Source organism: Lissotriton vulgaris, unplaced genomic scaffold (genome assembly GCF_964263255.1).
Source record: "Lissotriton vulgaris unplaced genomic scaffold, aLisVul1.2 SCAFFOLD_1408, whole genome shotgun sequence".
NCBI classification, from domain to species: domain Eukaryota; kingdom Metazoa; phylum Chordata; class Amphibia; order Caudata; family Salamandridae; genus Lissotriton; species Lissotriton vulgaris.
The window spans coordinates 455,491-472,528 of record NW_028255291.1 but is presented as its reverse complement, the minus strand read 5'-3'; the positions used below and the strand labels follow the sequence as shown (position 1 = coordinate 472,528).

General features: G+C 43.5%; 1 long non-coding RNA gene and 1 pseudogene across 1 annotated transcript in view; both read right to left on the bottom strand.

Annotated features, from left to right (window-relative positions):
- Positions 1-202: 202 nt before the first annotated feature.
- Positions 203-2,459, bottom strand: LOC147659178 (uncharacterized; annotated as a pseudogene).
- A 3,283-nt stretch (positions 2,460-5,742) lies between these two features.
- LOC147659176 (uncharacterized) overlaps positions 5,743-17,038 on the bottom strand; it is an 86,530-nt gene continuing 75,234 nt past the window's right edge. Inside the window, exon 3 of the long non-coding RNA XR_015307302.1 lies at positions 5,743-5,911. This is a non-coding gene — a long non-coding RNA (uncharacterized LOC147659176). The remainder of the gene's footprint in view (positions 5,912-17,038) is intronic.

Sequence of the window (17,038 nt, the reverse complement as noted above, 5' to 3'; positions counted from 1 at the left end):
TCATGTTTTTCCAAGCTGTAGGGAAATAGACAATAGCAGACAATAGACACTTTTATAATTTTCAAATATATGTGTTTTTCTTCTTTCCTACTAGTTCAGTCTTCTATCCTCTGCTTTGTATCAGCTGGTATTTGAATGTCCCGCATTCTTGTAATTTTATCAGTTTCTATAATTCCTTCATCTCACAATAACTGCACTTTTTTTGGTTCAATGCACACCAATGGATGGGTCAGTATTATGAATGATGTAATTACATTATTACCACATTCACTTAGCGCTATGCTTATTTCTATGTGGGATCAGTGATAGTGGTGTGCTCACTGATGTCTTTGTAGGTTTGAAGACTGACTGAAGCTCTTCACACATTCACTGCACTGGAATGGCTTTTCTTTTGTGTGTGTTCGCTGATGTTTATGTAGGTGTGATAAGCAACAAAATCTCTTCACACATTCACTGCACTTGTATGGTTTTTCCCCAGTGTGTGTTTTCTGATGCCGCTTTAGGTACGATAATGTGCAAAAGCTCTTTAGGCGTTCACTGCAATAATATAGTTTTTCCCTGTGTGTGTTCGCTGGTGCTTTTTTAGGTGTGATAATTGACTAAAGTTCTTCAGACATTCACTGCAATGATATGGTTTTTCGCCAGTGTGTGTTCGATAATGTTTTTTTAGCTCTGCAGATTGACTAAAGCTCTTCCCACATTTACTGCACTTTAATGGCTTTTCCCCTGTGTGTGTTCGCTGATGACGTCTGAGGTTAGATGAATCCGTAAAACTGCTTCCACATTCACTGCAATGGTATGGTTTTTCTCCAGTGTGTGTTTTCTGATGATACATAAATCCTGAAGCGGAACTAAAACTACTTCCACATTCACTGCAATGGTATGGTTTTTCCCCGATGTGTGTTTTCTGATGATACATAAATCCTGAAGCGGAACTAAAACTACTTCCACATTCACTGCAATGGTATGGTTTTTCGCCAGTGTGTGTTCGTTGATGAAACATTAATGTTGATGAGTTACTAAAGCTACTTCCACATTCACTGCAGTGGTATGGTTTTTCCCCGGTGTGTGTTTTCTGATGATACATAAATCCTGAAGCGGAACTAAAACTACTTCCACATTCGCTGCAATGATATGGTTTTTCGCCAGTGTGTGTTCGATTATGTTGTTTTAGGTGTGCAGATTGACTAAAGCTCTTCCCACATTTACTGCACTTGAATGGCTTTTCCCCTGTGTGTGTTCGCTGATGACGTCTGAGGTTAGCTGATCTCGTAAAACTACTTCCACATTCACTGCAGTGGTATGGTTTTTCCCCGGTGTGTGTTTTCTGATGCTGTTTTAGGTGTGATGATTGACAAAAGTTCTTCACACATTCACTGCACTTGTAAGGTTTTTCCCCTGTGTGATTTCTCTGATGGTATTTTAAGCCTGCTAATCTACTAAAGCTCTTCACACATTCACTGCACTTAAATGGTTTTTCCCCTGTGTGTGTTCGCTGATGATACCTTAATGTTGTAGAATTCCTAAAACTACTTCCACATTCACTGCACTTGAATGGTTTTTCCCCAGTGTGTGTTCTCTGATGAATTTTTAGAACTGATAATTGACTAAAGCTCTTGAGACATTCACTGCAATGATATGGTTTTTCTCCAGTGTGTGTTCTCTGATGGAGTTTTAAGTGTGATGATCGAATAAAGCTCTTCATACATTCACTGCACTTGTATGGTTTTTCCCCTGTGTGAATTCGCTGATGGTATTTTAAGCCTGTTAATCGACTAAAGATCTTCACACATTCACTGCACTTAAATGGTTTTTCCCCTGTGTGTGTTCGCTGATGATTCCTTAATGTTGAAGATTCACTAAAGCTACTTCCACATTCACTGCAATGGTATGGTTTTTCCCCGGTGCGTGTTTTATGAAGCTGTTTTAGGTGCGATGATTGACAAAAGCTCTTCACACATTCACTGCACTTGTATGGTTTTTCCCCTGTGTGATTTCTCTGATAGTATTTTAAATCTGTTAATCGACTAAAGCTCTTAACACATTCACTGCACTTAAATGGTTTTTCGCCTGTGTGTGTTCGCTGATGATTCCTTAATGTTGCCGATTTCCTAAAACTACTTTCACTTTCACTGCAATGATATGGTTTTTCCCCTGAGTGTGTTTTTTGATGATACATTAATCCTGAAGAGGAAATAAAACTACTTCCACATCCACTGCAAGTATATGTTTTTTCCTTCTTGGTTAGTGTCCCTGAGTCGGGTATGCATTTTTCTACATCTCTTGACTGTGCTGTCTGAAGGGCCAACATGACCGATAAAGCACTTGTGTTATTTTCACACTCCATGTATGTGTGTGGTATTTTGCTTGTTTGCTTTCTGAATAAACTTTAAAGTGCAAAGGTCACCAAATACTCGCCACACTCATAACACGTGTAAGGCTTCTTTGTGGTCGACTGTCTTTAGAAAGGATAATGACTCTGCAAGCTTGCGAGTAAAGATCTATCGTCCTTCTGGTCGGTGGACACTGGGATAGTACTCTGTGTTTTATATAGCAGAACCCCCATTTCTTTTAACTTTCAGTTAACTGTGCTTTTCGCTGGTTGCTATGGAATGGCTTGAAAGAGTTTACAATACACCTCCAGCACTGAATGGTGGTCTGATATCACTTTAGGAAGCAGAGCACTGCTGTAACCACCTCATGATCAGAGATGGTATTGGACATGTTTACACAAGAAGTGGTTTATCAGTGTTGCCTTAATTTTCTACAGGTCATTTCTTCATCTTGAGGCACGGAGGTGCACCGCTGAGACTCGTAGAACCACTGAATTGCCCTGGACGGTACTTCCAGGATCTGTCAGTTTTATGTTCAGGTTCGGCTGCCTCTGTCGGCACTTATGTTTTGCTGAATACTGGAACTCAATGTTTCGGACTTTGCTTTTCCAGATTTACAGTATTATCTTCATTATTCTTAAGCATTTTGTGTAATCAAGGATTGCTTTCTGTCGGATGTAAAGAAATTTAAATTACTTAAATGGAAAATACTGGAATGTGGATATACAATTTTTAATTGATTGTAAAAGCATCACATTTATTACTATTGTTGAAACTAATGAAGACATATTTAAGACCTATTTAATCATACAGAGAATTTACATAAAAATTCCTTTGAACATGCCACAATCTTATTTATTTCAGCAAAGGTGTTCATAGAGTAACTTAGCAAAAAAAAGTGTGCTCGCATAGCAGTCATATACTAGTTATAGCTTTGGGTAGATACATATGGTCAAGGTTTTGTTAAAACAAGAACAGCTCTTGGAGTAAGCGATGGATCAGGAAGACTCAAGACAGCAAGGTGGACACCAGGATGTTGTGCCATACATCACATCTTATTGTTCATGGGGGTGACTGGTTTCATTCACTACTGACTTTTTTTCAGGAGGATTCCCCTTGCTGTTTTCTCGAGGCCTGATTAAGGGGGCCTTTTGTGCGCTGATTGTGTTTGGGACCCATGTGGCATAAAGGGGCTCTATCTGGCCCTTGTAGGCCGTGCATCATGTATCGACCCTCTCCTCATTTAACGTTCCTGCCCAATCTAAAATGGCGCTGCCTCTAGAAATCTAGATATTGACATAGGACTTAGCATGTCCTTCTTATGGACATGTAAGAAGGACTATCATGTTCTATAGCTTATAAATATTTCCAAGGTGGCAGCCATCTTAGAATGATGTTGTTTACTAATTCTGCTGAGATTTCCAGATTGGCTTGGTCTATAGAATTTCCAGGTTCATCCTAGGCCACTGTTCACCTCATCCCCCCTATCCCTCTAATCAGGATTCTATCTTCCTAATTGCAAAATCTAGTTTGACCTAATGTATTTCAACTTCCCTTTTTTATATTCGCAGCTGGGCACTCTCTTCAGGATTTGCTGATTTCCACCTAGAAATCGCATGCCTATAACGTTGGGAAGCCCAAAACAGAAAGAGTATCTTCTTCAGTCTTGACATCTTCTGTCATTATGCTGCTGTTTAATGGGCTGTCTTTGTAGAACAGTGACATGGAACTCTCCGCCAGCCACCCTATGATTTGCTCCATCCCTTCCTTCCTTCTTCTGACCATACCCCCTTCTCCTCAACTCCCCTCGGCTTCCCCCCACGTGAGCATGTAGCACTCCGGTCCCTCCCCTCTTTCCACTCTGGAAATTTTGTGACCTTAGCCACGGATTCCCTTTCTCGAAGATCACTAATCTCCAAACTGGTTCCAGACGGCTGTAATTCATACACTATCATATACCTCCCCTAAACTACCTAAAAGCGTTTTAAAGAACTTCAAACACAGGCTTCTCAAATTTCACCCAGAAACTCTTATTTCCAACCTCTATGTCTGCACAAATAAAGGAGCTACCATAAGTGACCTTACCTTTTACACTAAAAGACCAGCTCAATGAAGGAAAGCCCTTTGCTATCTGCTCCGGATCACTGCATCCACTAAAGCCCCCCACGGTCTCAGACTCTCTGTAACTCCCTCTATTGTTTTCCGAGCAGAGGCAACCGTCTACATTTATAATAATTGGATTATACTCATCCAAGCATCTGAATGCAGCCTAGAATTACTTGATGAAATTTTCCTCTCAAACTCTCTGTGATAAAGTAGGTTTCCTCCCTGACCCAAGCTCATCCTAGACCTTTAGTCATCCCACGGGTTCCTCGTTCTCTACCCTCTCCTAACCCCACTACTTGTATTGCTCCACCCCTTTCCCCTCCTCCCTATCCACCTCCATCAGATTACCCAACAGCATTCATTTACCATTAGCCTTGCAGCTTGTTTCAACCGGCATTTTTCGTCATAATAACCTGAGCCCTCATCACACCCCCAGAGCAGCGACCACTGAAACACACTGACTCGATACTAACACCTTCACCTCATCTCTGCCCCTGACCTCTGAACATGCCCCCGCTGTCAGCACTGATGCATCTGTGATACCTTTTCTGGACCAAACCATGACACTTGCTGTGAGAAGTTGGCCTGGCATATTCTGTCCACTATTCTAGTGGGCACCTTGCACCAGACCAAATGACCCTTATTGATAGTAGGTTTAAAGACAACCTATATAGAAAGCTATCCTAGTGGGAGCTGTGGAGAGCAGCCTTCAGGCTAAGTCTTGAAGGAATGTAAGGCAGCTTGTTTTACCAGTCTATAATCTCATGAATGGCCAAATGAAAGGAGAACCACACCAGGTATATATATAAAATATATGTATTTATTCTAAACACATCCCTCTAGTCTCTTTATGAGGCTAGAGGCAAAAGTAGATTCAGTAAACTTATTTAGCACACAGTAAATTAGCACAATATTCGTTGAGCCCTAGGGGCATACCAAACCATATATTAAGAAAGTGGTATAAGAACCACGACTGACATAGATACAAGGCCTAGAGCCTTTAGAATCGCTGAGGCCACCAGGAACCACCCAAGGTAGTGACACAGGGGTCCCACGGGGGGCGAGTGCAGTCTCTAAACACAGCCGCGAATCACCATTAACTTCTATGGGGAAAGTCGCGGTTGGAAATTGCGATTCTCCTATTACCATGACCAGAGAATCTGGATTTCATTAAAGACACGGAGGCTCACATTATGCATACAACTTTTAATGCGTCTCCAAGCAGCCGCAAACATCATAATAGAAAGGTTCCATTGAGAACATTCAAAACAGATAAACTCCAAGAGCCATAAGAAGACTGCCTCTTTTAAATGAGGAAATTACAGAGAAGTCAAAGAACAGCCAAAGGATCCAAATAAAGTTCATAAAATTGCAACAAGTTCCAAATTATCCATTAACTTCAGGTAGAAATTCAATCCAAAGAAAACGGAGTACAACGAGGATCCAGGCATCTCAAGATTAAGAAGGATTATCTGAAAAGAATAAGAAAATGTGTAAGTTTGAGTGTAAACAATATCAAGGAATCATTAATAATGAAACATTTTAACAAGGTATATTCAATAATATAGGTTGTATTGAAAAGAGAGAATTGATTGTAAATAAGTACGGTTCAAACAAATACACTTCACATCCCAGGGAGGGATGGGTGGGATAATGTGAGCCTCCGTGTCTTTAATGAAATCCAGATTCTCTGGTCATGGTAATAGGAGAATCGCAATTTCATTACAAGACCGGAGGCTACATTATGCATGTTGGTAGCTTTGTAAAACTACATCAGACATATGTTCTATAGGTTTGCAGTAATGGCGAGCAAAGGTGCTAGCGTTTGACCAATCAGCAGCCTTAAGAATATCATCCAATTTACCACCAGACCAAAGTGATTTGCTAGCCATAGCACCTCTTACAGAATGAGCTTGAAATTTACGTAAATTAATACCAGCTAGACCCATAACAGATTTAACCCATCTAGAAATAGAACTAGAGGAAATGGCTTTATGAGGTTTAACAAAAGAAACCAGTAATTGATTTACGTTTGGAAAACGGAGAAGGGACATTCTGTGTTCATACTCTTGTAAACAGTCAACAACACAAAGTTTAGGACAGGAGTCAAAGCGGGGATAGTAGATAGAATCAGACATAGTCTTAGTTCTACGATAAATTTCAAACTTAACACCAAACATGTTGAAAGATCTATTAGAAATGTCTAATGCTTTAACATCAGAGACCCTTCTACAAGAAATGAGACAGAGAAGAGTAGCGAGTTTGAAAGAGAGAAATTTTCTACTGAGAAAATTGTTGAGAGGCCAGGAAATAAAGAGGTCTAAAATTAAGTTGACATCCCATAGAGAATCATATTTTGGCTTTGGAGGTCTTCTCAGACGGATGCTCTTCATGACTCTACAAATAATAACATTCTTACCTACCGTCTTACCATTCACCAGAATATGGCCAGAAGAGATTGCAGATCTATAGCAATTGATGGTTCTGTAGCTAAGACCTCTATCAAATTGTTCGCAAAGAAAATTAACTATGTGGACAATAGGAGCCTCAAGGGGATCCAAGTTTCTTTCCAAGCACCAACGAACCCATGTTCTCCAGATGTTGTTATATCTGTAATGGGTTCCTGGAGACCATGACTCAGAGAGGAGAGTTGAAGCCGTTGTCGAAAGTCCTGAGACTTCGTTAGATCTCCTGACACTCTCCAAGCAAGAAGGTTCAAATTCCCTGTCTGTATTAGAGGATGAATTTCGCCATCTACGCCTATTAGTAGATGGTCCTGGCACGGGATTAGGAAAGGGGTGTCGTAGCTCAGTTCCAGAGCAGTTGGGAACCATGCTTGGGAGGGCCAGAAGGGAGTGACTAGAACAAGGCAACATTGTTCGACTCTGACTTTCTGTAGAACTCTCTGGATCATTGCGAAGGGGGGAAAGGCATAGGACTTCAGATTCTTCCATGATTGAAGAAATGCATTCACGGCTAGAGCTGCGGGATCGGGCATCCAACTGAAGTATTTTTCGAGTTGGAATGTTAATCTGCTTGCGAAAAGATTTATTTCTAAAGGTCCCCAAACTGTATTGAGCGAATTGAAAACCGAAATATCGAGTTTCCAGTCGCTGTGATCTCTGAGGAATCTCGAGTTCCAGTCTGCAGAAATGTTCGTTTTGCCAGGAAGATATTCCGCTTTCAGGGCGATTTTGTGTTCCAAGCAGAACATCCAAAGTTTTTTGGCCAGATTCGAAAGGTCTGCTGATCTTGTGCCACCCAGGCGGTTTATATAAGCTACAGCTGAGATATTGTCCATCTTCAAAACGACAGATCTCCCTTGTAAGGAGTGTCTGAAACTCATTAAGGCGTAAAGACCAGCGGTGAGTTCCAAATAATTTATGTGTTGGAAAGATTCTTCCTGAGACCACGTTCCACCGGTGTTCTGGTCTAGAAGGCATGCACCCCAGCCATGCAAACTGGCATCTGATTCCAAAACGAATTCGGGTTTCGTCCCAAAAATCGCTTTTCCGTTCCAGGCATCTAGATTTTCTAGCCACCAGTTCAGTTCTAGACTGGCATCCTTGTCTAATGAAATGAGGTCCTCGTACCAGAGGCCGGATCTTAGAGCTCTCCCTTTGACTCTCTGGAGAGCTCGATAATTCAAGGGTCCCGGGAATATTGCTTGGATAGAGGAGGAAAGGAGACCTAGGAGTCTTGCAAGATCCCTGAGGGGGAATTCTTTGAGCTTCAGAACGCGACGTATTTCCTTTTTGATTTTCGTAATTTTTTTGGAGGGAAGAAGAAGGAGACACTTGGATGTATCCACAGTGAACCCCAAAAACTCCATCGACTTTGAAGGAGTTAAGACAGATTTTTCTTTGTTGATTATGAAACCTAAATTTTCTAAAAGGTTCATAACAGTTTCCAGATCTTTGGAGATTTGAGAGTGTTCTTGAGACATAATTAGAATGTCGTCTAGATAAATGATTAAACGTATTCCTCTTTCTCTCAGAAAGGAGGCAATAGGTCTCATCACCTTGGTAAAGCACCAAGGGGCTGATGAAAGACCGAAAGGAAGGGCTTTGAACTGGAATAAACGATCTTTCCAAATAAATTGTAGGAAGGGTTGGTGAATTTCTGCCATGGGAATGGTGAAATAGGCATCCTTCAGGTCTAGTTTTACTAGCCAATCTCCTTCCAGAAGAAGATCCCTTAAGAGATGAATCCCTTCCATTTTGAAGTGTCGGTACACCAAAAATTTGTTGAGATGTTTTAAGTTTATAACTGGTCTCCACCCTTTTTCTTTTTTCTGCACGAGGAAGAGAGTGCTTACGAATTTGAGTTCCTCCATTGGGACTTGCATGATCGCCCCTTTTTTGAGCATGGAAGAGATCTCTTCCTCTATTATACTTTCTTGATCTGAGGGTATCTGAAAATTCTTTGGAAGAAAGGACTGTTTTGGAGTTTCTGTGAAATCTATCTTGAAACCTCGGACAGTGTTCAAAACCCAAGAATCTTGAGTGATTTTTTCCCAGTTCCGGGAAAAGAATCTGAGTCTCCCTCCCACCTCTGGGGGGAAAGAAAGAGGGATAGGAGGGGAAAAGGTACTCACTTGGTGTGGAGTCACTTGAATATTGGCCACGGGGTCTGTAACCTCTTGAACGAAAACCACGTCCTCTTTGCGGAAAGAATTGTGAGTAGTTGGATTGTTGAGAGCCTCTTCCAAAACCTCTTGATCTTGAATTGGACCTTTGATTATATCGGCCGGAAGAGCGGCCCCTGGTTCCGGCCCGTCCAAAAAGGTTGTTGTTAAAAACCTTACGCATATTCTGTTGCGCTTTGTCCAAGGCTGTAAACATGGAAACATATTTTCCGAGATTTTTAATGAGTTCTTCCCCAAATAGAAGGCCTTTTGGATTTAGAGATGTTTCTTTGTCAGCCAAATCCGAAAGCTTTGGATTAATCCTAGTTAGGACAACTCTCCGTCTTTCAGCATTCAAGCCTGAATTGGCATTTCCGAGGAGAATTAGGGCTCTTTGACTAAGACCTCTTATTAAATTAGTGTCGAGTGGAGTTCCATTAAGATGGCTCTCCTCTGCGGCATCTATAATCCTTGCTAGGGGGCCAAGGATATCTAGGACACGGTCTTGACAACCTTTAAGAGACCTCTCCATCCCTTTTCGGGGGTCTCGTCCAAGTTTGAAAAGAAACTTAATTAATTCAGGGTCCAAATTAGGAGTCTGGCAAACTTTATCGCCAATAGTGGGTCTTGCGCACTCGGCTCTTAGGATATTACGAGTATTGCGCTCGAGAGGAAACCTCAACCATTTGTCAATAAATTTAGCCACGTGATCGTGGGGCCACCATTGAGAGCTCCTTGGGTGTGTAAGATTAAGGGGTGAAAACATTTCTTCCCCGAGAGGATCAAGAATTATGTCTTTGGGAATGGAAGAAGAAGAAGATTCTGGGGGATTAAAGAGATCTTCATCATAATCGTCATTCAAATCTAGTACATATTCGTCAGGGGTGCTATCGGAGTTATCATCTCCAAAATCATTGAGGATATTAGGGTCATTAGCACTTTGTTTTTGTGTGCCGCTAGGGACACCAGAATATCTTGTGCCGCGTTGGACACCATAATATGTTGTGCCGCGGTGGACACCATGATATGTTGTGCCGCGATGGACACCATGATATGTTGTGCCCCGGAGGGCACCCATCTGGTTTGAGGTGCGAGGACCTCCCATATATAGCGAGGTGCGGGGACCTCCCATAGTGCTTAGAGGGGGTAAGTCTTGTACATTTTTCATCTTTTTGGCTTTTTTACCCCCTTTAGATTCATATGAATCTTGAAAATGACCATTGACAAATTCATCTTCATCAGGAGAGATGGTCCTCTTAGAAGATAAAGCTGATTCCATAGGATTGCGCAGATGTGACTGCGTCTTGTCATGTGTAACAGTACTTGTGTCATACACAGCACCAGGGGTAGGGGCAGAGGCACCCTCGGAGTCTGAATCAGACATGTTTCCTCTCTTAATTATTATAATTAAATAAATAGGGGGAAATGTGTTTTTAGTAGTAAGGCTGAGAGTGTTGTAGACCCAAGCAAAAGATTTAAACGATATTGTTAATGATGCCGGGGGTAAATGACAATTTGAAGTAAATGATTTCTGCCAAAACGGGAGTAAATGATTTCTGCCAAAACGGGAAATTAAAGTATCTTCGTACGAGTGGAAGCGCAGTTGAAGGAGCAACGGACTCGTCGTCTCACATACGCGATCGGGCGAAGCCTAGCAACCGTGACGTGAGGTGTAAAGGGAAGAAAGAGCCTTAGCAACGCGCGTACGCGACGTTGCTGCTCCTAAGGGTCTTTCCTCCATGCCTCGCGACGGGGCTCGAGCGGCATGGAATAACGGGGATAAAAACATATGGCAAAGGCGAAAACGCTCAAAAACCTCGGAATAACGTCGTGAAGGTCGCGATAACTGAAGAGATAATAAGAGTAAGTCTCGAAATAAATCTAGAAGTAAAGGTACATATAGAGTGTAAATACTTACGTGGCTGAAAGGGAAAGGTTATTTAGATATATAAACCGAAGTGAATCAAATTCTCCAAGTAAGAGATTACTAAACAGCGCCAATCCGACCTAAGAAAGGAGGGAAAAAGGGGGAAAAGGGGATTTCCGTAAATTGGAAATCAGTATGGAAAGGAAAGGGAAGGAGGAGGTGGGGAAATGATAATCACCCTGAAACTCCTTCTATAAGAGAATATAATAGTAAACTAAAATTGAGAAGAGTAAGAAGTAAGGGTTACTTATCTGCTCAGAGCCGCATTTAAAAGAGGCAGTCTTCTGATGGCTCTTGGAGTTTTATCTGTTTTGAATGTTCTCAATGGAACCTTTCTATTATGATGTTTGCGGCTGCTTGGAGACGCATTAAAAGTTGTATGCATAATGTAGCCTCCGGTCTTGTAATGAAATTTAAAGGTAAAGGACACTTAGAAGAGGACTTGGAGCAAACCCCTTTAGAACTAGGAGGTTCTAGAGTCAACACTCACGGGAGCACCGGAGTACTCGATTTACCTCACCCAAGGAAGCCGGGTGCATAGGTGTCTTTTTGTGTCGGGTTTCGTCGTTGATTTCAATGGCGAGCTGCTGAAAAATGCTGCAGGTGACCAAGTACAAAGTGTCTGAGTGGATCCAAGGGTGGATCAGAGATGTGAAGAACCTGAAAGCAGAGGGGACAGAGTCTGGGTCACTTGCCAGTGACCAGGAAGGCGATGAGAAGATGCCAACCGATGTCGGGTGATTTCAGGTGAAGGAGGAGAAGCTTGACTCTTCAGCCACGAGGACCAGGAGGCGTCGAGGACGACCAGGAGCTGGATTCGAGCTGTCCCACAAAGGATGTTGAGTGCTGCAGTGTCAGTTTCCAGATTGGACCCAACATGCCTTGGCAACAGCAACCCATGGAGAAAGAAGAGATTGGCTTCAGTGCAGACCAGCAAGGTCTGAGGTACTCACTTTTTGGAGGGGAGTCAGGGCAAGTCTGGAGCAACCAGGAAAGCCCAAGGAAAAGAAGAGTCTCTGAAATGCCTGTTCGAACAGGGGAGTCGCTCCTTGACCCCAAGGGAGATTCTTCCGTCTGCTAGTTGTGTAGAATTTCGCAGTTCCAGGATATATGTTGCAGAGTTTCGTACAGGTGTAATCTGAAGTCCTAAGGACTGGGGTCCATACTTATACTAAGTTAGGGGGTTGGACATACTCTGGGGACACACCTATGGGAGGATGCAGGGAGGGCGGTGGCTACACCCCTTTCCCTTTGTCCAGTTTCGCGCCAGAGCAGGGGCTCAGTGCCCCTGCAACCGTTTTGAACTGGGATATGCACAGGGACACCAAGTGTGCCCCCAGCACTGTCTGAATAGCATTTTATGAATGCACCCACCCATCCCCAATACACTAAAGCCTATCTGGGAGGTGGTTACACCTCCCTGTGACAAGACACCTATTGTCTAGGCCTCCCCTGCCAGAGTTTCATCCAGCAGCAGAAGGTCATACCCATGTCTTTGGCTGCAGCATCCATTTTGTGATGCTGGGACTCTTTTAAACTATTACCGGTTAGGTTAGTGTATACATGTCTCTCCCCCTAGAAGGGTGGAATTCTACTCCCGCCGCCAGGACTGGATTACAAAGTGTTTGACACCAAACACAACACGTTTCATTCAGCCATTCCAAAGTAAGCATTTACCGCGAGGTTATAATGCACTTAAGAGTATATGGTCTGGCTGCATCACAGAACAGCTTCAGAGAATAGATTCCGAAAGCTGCAGAGGGGTCCTGTTCATGCATGGGCACCCTCTCACACTAAACCAAGCACTCTGCCTTCAGGATTGATAAGGCCTTACATAGGAGTGACTTATAGGTTTATATTTGTCAATGTTTAAAGGTAGATATAGGTAACCTATATCTTAGTAAGGGGTGCATGCACCACCTTCCCCAGGCTGCAGTAGCAGACCTGTGGTGACATTTTTGGAAGGTTTCACAGGGGTGGCATAATACATGCTTCAGCCCCTGGTAGGCCTCTGGTGTACCTATGCCCTTAGTACCTAAGGTGCAATATACTAGGGACTCACAAGGGTAACCCAGTTACCAATCTGGAGTGTACCTAAAGTACATGCAATCATTTTAGAGAGGAAGCAGCTAGGCTGGGGTCCTGGTTAGCATGCCCCTCAGCCAGACTAGAGTCGAAAAACAGTGAAACACCAGCAAAAGGTGGAGGTAACTAGAGTACGCAGACCCTACTCTCCTACACAACTTCCCCGCCCCCCCCCCTCCAATGCAGGGACATTAAACTAACCTTAACCAGTTGAGTCTTCATGTTCTAAGTGGATATACCTGGAGAGTCCATCTGCATTGGCATGGTTACTCCCAGGTCTGTGTTCCACTGTATAGTCCATACCCTGTAGGGAAATGGACCACCTCAAAAGTTTGGAGTTTTCACCCTTCATCTGTTTTAGCCATAAGAGGGGCTTATGGTCAGTCTGAACAGTGAAGTGATTGGCAAACAAGTATGGCCTCAGCTTCTTCAGAGCCCAGACCACAGCAAAGGCCTCCCTCTCAATAGCTGACCAACGTTTCTCTCTAGGGGTCAGCCTTCTGCTAATGAAAGCTATTGGGTGGTCCTGACCTTCCTCATTCAATTGTGATAGCACAGCCCCTACCCCCAACTCAGATGCATCTGTTTGGACAATATTCATTCATTCATTCATTAATCTTTATTTCGGCAATTTGCCATAAAAGAGAAGCATAAAATTAGTAGAAAATAAAATCAGACATCAGTATTACATCAATATTACATCAATAGCGTGACAGCACACAAATAGAAAAAGAAAATGCCCCAATACACATCACCTGTACTATATAAATAATCAAATAAACCAGTACTGACTGATTAAAACAATCTAAGATATTACAAATTAAAAATAGAGACAATTTAACAATATGGCTAAAATCTCATAAAATGACCTGATACCAGAAGTTTATACTCTAACTATGCATTATCTAGATCAGGGATGAAGTACCCTAGGAATTAGAAGCAATCTCTTGTGCCAAGCTGCTTCGAGAAATTTGGCCACTGCAAAAACAGTTACTTTTGAGAGGTCAGTTTTAAGAATTCTAAAGGCCTCAGAGCATTTAGCAAACCCTAGATATTTACATAGCGGAATTATCCAGAACCTTCTGGCCGCAGTGTAGGCAGGGCAAAAGAAGACTAGATGCAATTCATCTTCAAGCCTACAATTGCAGCCCGGACAGTTTTCCAGGGAGTGCTGGTTCCATTTACTAGTAAATGCTCTTAGCGGGAGAGTCCCATACCGCCCATACCCATACCGCCATTGCAGATATAATTTCCTGGCCAGATTCGGAAAAATTCGGAAAAATATCATCAAGAACTGAGTGGAGAAGTGTGGCTCAATGGTTAGAGCGGCAGACCCTGTTGCAGAGGTCTAGCCCGGGACCAGGGTTCAATTCCCCGCCTCGGCGGGTCCGGGCTCAAAAATTCCACGGACCAGATAATTCTCACCTCGGTGCCTATTCCAATCATGGAGTCCCACTCTGCAACTCTGGGCAATAGCTTGCTTAGGCCTAGATGTAGGTAAAATAGATTTACCGATTTTTAATTACCAAATTTTACCGATTCTGTAATTAAAAATCGGTAAATCTAAGGGATGGATATGTAGGTATTCCAGATGTGCTGGAATACCGATTCGGAAGAATTCGGTATTTACCGATTCTGTAAATACCGAATCGGTAATGCCCATTCATTCCTATGGGCTTTGAAGCCCATAGGAATGAATGGGCATTACCGATTCGGTATTTACCGAATTGGTAAATACCGATTTGCACAAGGGTGCAGGGGGTGTCACTTTGACACCCTCTGGCACCCCCAAAACAGGCTTGGGTGCCATGTGGCAGGTCTGCCTGTCACATGGCATAGGTGTGCATGCACACCGGAATCGTTATTTTCCCATCAAATTGGATTTGATGGTAAAATACCGATTCTGTAAGGCCTCTGGGACTCTGAAGAGTCCCACCTACATCTCGGTGCCTCAGAATCGGTAAATGTACCGAATTTTTATTTTACCGAACCGGTAAAATTACCGAATCGGTAATTTTACCGATTCGTTAAAATAATGCCCCCTACATACCTGTCACCCATTTACCGATCGGTAACGGCCAAAATCGGCCGTTACCGCTCGCTAAATGGCCTCAAATGGCCACCTACATCTGGCCCTTAGTCTCCACAATGGCCCCCACAACGCCAAGGATGCCTTGCCTCCACCTTGGGGGTGCCCAGGAGTGGACACCTCACAGGGAAAGCCATGATGGGTTCCACAGCGGTATTCGTACAATCGCCTTGAGACCCTTGCGGGTGAGTAGTGCGCTATACAAGTATCAATTTACTCAAACTTATAGGAGTCTTTCACCCCAAGAAAAGCGTTAGCCAAAGAATCTGGGGATTTACCCTGTGTGTGAGAATCAAGGTTACATGCATAATAAGTTACCACTAGATGTTTTCGAGACAATCCCCGACAGGCCACTTCAGGATCACTCCACAGGGTCGGAAGGCCCAGCCGGGCAAACTCAGTTTTTAGATATTTAAACCAGGGATGTTCTCTATAGTAGGAAGAGCAAGAATTTCCTGCAGTTCCTGCCTGTAATTGGCTAACTCAGGAGTAGACCATAATCTTCTCCAAAAGGTTAGGGGCTTTACACCCACTACTTCGTCCAAGGGTTTCAGGCCCAGATCTAGCCTGAGGGGCAGAAGGGGGGTGCTAGCCGGTAACTTTAAAGGTTCTCTAAATAACTTGTTTTCTACAATGACCAACTCTTTTTTGCAGACACGTCCCCAAAGTTCACTGCCATAGAGAATCGCAACTCTGGCCTGGAGTCTATAAATCTCCAACGGGGGGCTAGCGGTTTAACAGTTGATTTATTAGAATTGGCTAGCCTAATTATTCCCCCTGCTATTTGAGCCAATCTGAGCTGGGACTTAACTTGATGATCGCCCCATTCCAATTTATCATTCATGGGTACACACAGATACTCGAACGTAAAGACTCTTTCTAGCCTGTTCAGGCCTATAGAGGGGTTGGGGCGTGTTTTTTTGGGAGGATTAAAAATCATGTACTTGGTCTTCATGGAATTTATTTCGAGACCATGCTCTCCACAAAATACCTCGAAACCCGCGAGAATACGCTGAATCCCCATTGGGGATTTCGACAGCAGCAGGGTGTCGTCCGCAAACATGATTGCGGGCACCCTGCTGCCGCCGAGCCTAGGTGCATCTGTCTTGGGGACATTGTTTAAGTGATCGATTACCCCGTTGACAAAGAGGCAAAACAGGGTCGGTGCAAGAACACAACCCTGCCTTACCCCTCTGCCAACGGGAAATCTTTTTGAAAGGCTACCCATCCTCCCGCACCTAACCTGTGCATAATTGTGTGTGTGTAGATGAACAATGATGTCTAGAAGAACGGCGGGGATGCTGAGTTTCGCGAGTACCGCCCATAGTTTACTCCGCAGAACCAAGTCAAAGGCTGCGCGGAGATCAACAAAGACGGTATACAACGTACCCCCCTCCACCCGCACCGTCTTCCAAAAGAGAAGGGCCAGACGAAAAATTTGGTCCATAGTTGACACCTTGGACCTAAACCCAGCCTGAAACGTGCTTAAGATTGAATGGTCCGTCATCCATTCCTGCAGGCGGTCAAGTATCAGCCTCGCAAAGATTTTTTGTGAAACATCAATGAGGCTGATTGGCCTGTAATTGGCTGGGAGCAGAGGAGAGCCCTTCTTGAAGATAGGTACGATCTCTGCTCCCAGCCAAGTACTAGGGACCGCCATTCCACCTAGAATTGCATTAAAAACTTCCAGCAGGTAAGGGACCCAGACCCTAGGTTGGTGCTTAGCCACATGGCTGCTGGGCGTTTTCCCCCCCCCTGTGCTGGAAAATGCCATTTTAGTGGCACCATGACGAGCTCAGCTCGTCATCAGCACACGACACCCGTGGGTGATGACGAGCTGAGCTCGTCATCAGCATCGAAAGGGTTAAATA